The sequence below is a fragment of the Equus caballus genome, chromosome 28 (genome assembly GCF_041296265.1).
Source record: "Equus caballus isolate H_3958 breed thoroughbred chromosome 28, TB-T2T, whole genome shotgun sequence".
NCBI lineage: Eukaryota > Metazoa > Chordata > Mammalia > Perissodactyla > Equidae > Equus > Equus caballus.
The window spans coordinates 40,845,880-40,851,879 of record NC_091711.1 but is presented as its reverse complement, the minus strand read 5'-3'; the positions used below and the strand labels follow the sequence as shown (position 1 = coordinate 40,851,879).

Here is a 6,000-nt window from a genome sequence, read left to right as displayed (position 1 = left end):
GGAAAAAGGGAAGCTGGATAGGAGAACACTGCGATAGTCCTGGTCAGCTTGCGCTGCTATAGCAAATTACCATCGATTGGGTGGTTTATCAACAGCAGAAATTTGTTTCTCATAGCTCTGGAGGCTGAAGTCCGAGATCAGGCTGCCTGCCAGCATGGTTCGGTTCTGGTGAGACCCCTTTTCTGGGTTGCACACTGCTAACTGCCAGCTTCTTGTACCTTCACGTGGTGGAGAGAAGGTTAGAGAGCTCTGTGGGGGTCTCTCTTATAAAGGCACTAATCCCCTTCAGAAGGTTCCACCTGCGTGACCTAAGTACCTCCCAAAGGCCCCACCCTCTAATGCCATCCTGTTGGGGGTTAGGATTTCAGCATACGAATTTGGGGGGGACACAAACACTCCATCCATCACAAGAAGATTGCAATAATCCTGAGCAGAAAGTGGACGAAGGTGATAGCATGGAGATGGGGTGGAAGAGCTCAGAGTCTAGATATATTTTGCGGGTAGAGCCCACAGGATTTCCTGCTCCAGCCGGTAAGGGTGAGGGAGGAGTGATTCACGGATGACTAGGAGTTCTGGCCCGGGTGCGGGACGGATGGAGTTGCCAACCGCTGTTGGGAGGAGGCTGTGAGGGCACAGGTTTGGATATGTTTGAGAGGGGAAGTGCGTTCAGTTGTGGGCACGTTTACTTTGAGATGCCTATTGGACCTCAAGTACGAGGTATTGAGTAGACAGTTCAGGGGACGAGTCTGGGCTGGCGATATAAATAAATTTGGAGATGTTGAGCACATCAACGTCAGAACTTGATTGGATTTTTTGGTTTTCAGTTAACCTGGGTAAGGCGTGGACCTGGCAAACAGCACTGCGCTAGGCGGCTTGAATGCTATATCAAGAATTTTGCTAGTCAGGCCGTCCAGAGCGCCCAGAGCGAGGTGGGGCAAGAAAGAAGCGCCGCTAAGTGGAGCGGAAAGAAAAAGCCTTTCAATTTCATCTCGCCTAACTGCACACAGGACTTCAGTATAAATTAATTCCACGATTCCACATGCATCCTTCACTCGATAAATAGCCATTATATATTGTTTCATCTTCAAAATAGGCCCGAATGGAGGAAATTAGGGTTAAGAGAAGTGAAGCGCCCGATAGCCGGCGAGTGTCTGGAAGAGAACGTGGAGCCCCGTCTCTGTCCGTGCACCCCAGGAAGCTCTGCGGTGCGCAGGGTTGCAGCGGTCGGACGCATGGAGGGGAGGCGACTCTTGGCCTGTCTGTGAGCGGCGGGAGAACCGAGGTCGCCCCCACCACCCGGTGGAGACCTTGGTTCGGGGCGCGGTCCCTTTAAGGCCGGGCGGGTGATCTCAGCGGCGCCCTCGCCGCCCCGCCCTCCCCGGCGGCGCGCTCAGTGCGCAGGCGCGCCGCGGCGGCACTCCGCTGGGCCCGGGACGCGCCGGCGGCGGCGAGACACCGGGGCATCGGCGCCGCCCGCCCGCCCCGCCCGCAGAGGCCGGCCGCCGCGCGTCGCCCACACGCCGCCGCCGCCGCCGCGGCCATGGGCTCCTGAGGTACCCCGCCCAGGCGGCCTCGCGCCGCAGGCCTGAGGGGGGTGGTGCGGGCTCCCGGGGCCGGGGGCTGCTCCGTTTGGGGGAAGCCTGCGCGGGGTCGCCCCGCGGGTAGCGTCGGCCCCCAGACCCCGGGCGGGGAGGGGACAGAGGCGGGCGGCCTGGCCGGGCAGGGAGGGAGCATCCGCCGCGGCGCCCGTCCCTCCTTGCGTCCCCTCCCCGCCCTGCAGGGTCGCAGGGCCGCCCGTGGGTGTGCCCTGGCCCCCTCCTCGCCAACGTGGCGGGGACCGCGCCTGGAGTGTAATCGGACCTGCCTGTGGGGGTGGCTGGGGCGAGGGGAGGCGGCTGGATAGGGCCTCTGCAAGTAGGATTGTGTGCGCCCGGTGGGTGTGCTGGCGCCTGGCACGGCGGCCGAGGCGGTGGGGGAAGCGTCCGTGCCCTGTGCTGTGCGGTGGCTGTGATCTGGGAGGGCTGTTGGCCTGGAGAGGCCTTCGGGGATGCCTGCAGGGAGGGTGTACCCGCCTTGCCTTACAGGTCAGCTGTTTGGAGGGGCACTGACGGGAACCTGGGGCTCCAAGGCTGTTTGCCTGGAAGGGGACTACAGAGTCTGGTTTAGGGTGTGTGTATCCATCCTCTGGGTTGTACATTTCCTCCCTGGCCACAGTGCTCTGGATCTAGTGCTGGTTGACTCCAGGCTATGGCAAGGTAATGGGGTTTGGAGGTGGGCTCAAGTATCTATTCCTGATCCATATCCCCTCTGGGCTTGTGCGAGGCCGGACATTACGGACATTACACACACACACACACACACACTCAGGGCACTGTCGGGGCAAAGCAGGTGTTTGCATGCCCGATACCTGTGTGTGAGGTGAAGTCCATGAATTATTTATCTGTCTGCCGGGTGCTTTATGTAAGGCGAGAAGCAGCAATCTGTGCCCTGGAGGCCCTGGAGTCGTCAGGCAAACAAGCTCACCTGCACCTGCACAGGCTGCGCAGTCTCAGGTGTGACTTCCTTCACGGGTTATGCTTGCAGCATCCCTTCCTTTTCGGCATGCTAGCTGGGCCCCCTCGGCTCTGCACCTGGGGACATCTTGTCGGAGGGTGCTTTGTGTATCAGAGCTGGAACCGTGGGTTGGGAGGGCCCCAACAGCCAGGCCTGCATGCCTGTTTTGTCAGGCCTTGGACACAAACTCATGATGCCCCTGGCATCCACGAGTTCGCAGGTCGATGGGGAAGTCAAACTTGAAAACAAGTAATAACGATGATGTGAAAAATGTAAAATAAAGGAAGTGCAGAGTGGGTTCAGTGCTGGGAGAGGGGGAACGTGGCCAGCAGAAAGGACTGACACAAGGGGATGGCTGAGCTGAAGCTTGAAGGATGACTGGCATCCGTCTGATGCTTTGATGCTGTCCACATATATTTTCCTAGTTATTTTTCTCAGTGGCCGTGTGAGTAAGAGACTGTTGTTACCCTTAATTGCAAACGAGGGAGCTGAGACCCAGAGGGAATACATGACTTGGTTGTCCGTGGTACCTGGCGGGCCTGGATGGAGTCATCCTTGGACCAGGCCCTCTTGCTGCTGGATCTTGCTGCCTTGTAACTTACTGAGCATCTACTACATACCAGGCGCCAGTCTAGGGGCACAAAAGTCTGAAGATGAATGGGCTGTAGTGCCCAGCCTCTAGGGGCTCCCAGTCCACTGGGGAGATGGACCTAGATGGTGACCCCAGTGCAGACAGGGGACCCCGAGAGCCAGTGTGGGTGGAGAAGGCGCTGTGAATCCCTCACCCGCCAGAACCACCAGCAAGCTGCGGTGCCTTTGTACAGCCCTTGGGGCTCTAGATGTGTTGTAAGTCGCTCCCATGTGGTCGTGAGTTATACCAGGACCCCCTTCTAAAGCTCTCCAAGTGGGTGGGAAGAGGAGCTGCAGGGCAGGATGCGGGTGGGTGATCTCCTGTCCTAGTTCACTCGTGCTGGCCGAGTTCTGTGCAGCGCAGGCTTCTGTCTGGAGCCTCTTTTCTTCCCCTCTGCCTTTGAGGTTTTGCTCTTGGTTTCTGGCAGGCTGGCCCAGCTCTCTCCCCAAGAGGGGCTCAGTGCTATTTCCAGTCCCCGCTGTGCTCATTTCTCCCCGTAAATTCCCTCTTTCCCTGGAGTGGAAACAGCCTCCGTGAGGCAGAGCACAACCCTTTATTGTTTTGAAACTGAGTAACAGCAAATGCCCTTCTTGCTCTGCGGGGCCTCTAGAGTGGGGATTTGCTGTGTGAGTTGTGGAAGGCCAGCAGTTGGGCCTTGGGAGAGCTCTGTGTGGGGTCTGCCGCAGGAATTTCACGGGTGGTAAGCACTTACTGAAGACCTACTGTGTGCCTGGCACCATGCTAGGCCTTGGGGAGGAGAGGCCTGAGTCGTGGGTCGTGCCTCTAAAAGGTATGGTTCGCTGAGAGAGTCCAGCGTAGAAGAAATATGTGAGACAGTGCTCTACTTGTGGTCGAAACAGAGGCCCCAAAGGGGCCGGAGGACAATAGGAACAACAGCTCGTTTATTAAGCACTTACTGTGTGCCAGGCACAGTTCAAAGCGCTTTCATGAATTGCTGCATTTCATCCTCCCATCACCCAGGGAGGTGGGAGCGGTTACCTTCACGCTTTGTCGAGGAGGCAGCCCAGGAGGATAAAGCCATGCTCGTCGGTGGAGCTGAGCTCTGAACCAGCTGGTCTGCCCTCAGAGCCTGTGCTCTTCCCTCACTAACCCTAGGATGTGCCAGAAGTCGTCCTGGAAACAAAATGTCCTGAACCTTGAAGGGCCAGGAGTGCCTGGCCCAAGGAGGAAGGGGGCGTTCTAGGTAGAGGAGCTCATGGGCAGGGGGCTGGAGGCCTCAACTACCTCGTCTCCAGACGTGGCTGCAGAGGGCCTGCACATGAAGACCTTTGAGGGCCCTGCTAAGGAGTTTGATTTTGATCCCGGTGTGGTCAACAGGGGCCCCTGAAGGTTTCAAAAAGGAAGTGACATCCTAGGCCGTGTGTTACAAGACGGCACGATCTCCTCTTATCCTCCTTCCTTTATCCCCACAGATAACTCCAAGAAACCGGCTTCCCTCTCCTTCGCTCCTCAGGTCGCTGGCATCCTTTTAGTCCCTCTTGCCTTTCCCTTTTCTTCTAGCAGCTTCTGGTCTTGACCACCCTGTGTGACTCAGGACAGGCCTCTGGAGTCCGCTATTGTAATGGTATCTGCTGTCAAACTGGCTTCTGTGGCCGGTGTGAATTGGCTCCACTGAGCTGGAACTGAAGTTCTGGCTCTCCCAGTTCTCACGGGTCCTCGCTGACGTCTCATGCCATAGGTCTGGGATGGATGTGGGCGGCTCCCTTTCCCAGTCATGAACTGGGAGGCTGTCCATCATCAGGGTGCCCCCATGCTCATCAGCTCTTTAAATACAGTAGAGGGGAGTGGGGACAGAGCAGGACTTGGGGCCCGGAAGCTGGGTTTAACTACAGATCCCACGTGTGAGTTGAGCGAGGAGGAGTACCTTCTCTGCCTCCCTGCTTAGTTGGGTGGCTGCGGCCAGTGTTCACACCACTGCTCTTGTCGCTGGGCCTTGGGGCTGAAAGACTAGGGGGTCTTTGTAAAAGACCTCTGCTGAAGCCCAGCTGAGGGGGTCCATATCAGGTGTGGGAGCTGACGGGTGTAGGCTGTGAGGGAGGAGTCGGAGAGGTCTGCTGAGTTGTGTGCCTTCACGGAGGAGGCCGAGAACTCAGGAGGGGTACAGAAATGGTCACTGGCAGCACAGGAGAAAGAAATCACCCTTTGGGCACGGAGACAGAGGGAGATGAGATGCTGAGCCGTCCTGGTGACCTGGAGAGAGAATTGGAGATCCTCACTCCTTTGTTAGTCCTGTGGCCTTGGGCAAGTTGCGTACCAGGTTCTAATTTCCATTCTTTAAAAATAGAGGGAAATGACGCCATTTCCTTCATCTGTAAAATGGGAGTAATAATAGTGCAGCAACCACGCAGGTCGTGGATCGTGACCTGATGTTGGCATGGAACTGGGCACAGCGCTTGGCACGCAGCACGTGCTCAGTAAACACTGGCTTCTGTTATTACCTTACAGGCCGTGTAATTTATTCACAGAAGAGGTGTTGCACGTCTGCATCCCGGGCCGTGTGCATGCCGGGCCGTGTGCATGCTGGGCCATGCGTGGGAAGCTGCCCTCAGAGCTGAGTCCAGCGGGGGAGAGAGACAGCAAGCACAGCAGCAGCTGCTGTTGTCATGGGTGCTCTGAGGGAATATTCAGGCATTCCTGCCTGGGCAGGCACTTCTCGGAGAGGTGGGTGACACGTAATCTTTCACCATGTATAAGGAGAGAAAGTGAGTTCCAGGCAGAGGAACAGCATGTGCAAAGCAGAGGTCTGCGTTCTCGTCTATAAAATTGTTTGGCACTGGGGCTCAGCATCTGATAGG

The 6,000-nt window shown here is 57.2% G+C and overlaps 1 protein-coding gene across 4 annotated transcripts in view; it reads left to right on the top strand.

Moving 5' to 3' along the window:
* The first annotated feature begins 1,398 nt into the window (after nucleotides 1-1,398).
* Nucleotides 1,399-6,000, top strand: part of TMEM184B (transmembrane protein 184B) — a 47,003-nt gene continuing 42,401 nt past the window's right edge. For 2 of the 4 annotated variants that reach the window (XM_070253984.1, XM_070253982.1), the window contains exon 1: nucleotides 5,559-5,866. The gene's annotated coding sequence lies outside the window, so the exon portion shown is untranslated. Of the gene's footprint in view, nucleotides 1,554-5,558; nucleotides 5,867-6,000 lie in introns of those variants that run through there. The other 2 variants (XM_070253983.1, XM_023631429.2) reach the window with 2 other exon arrangements.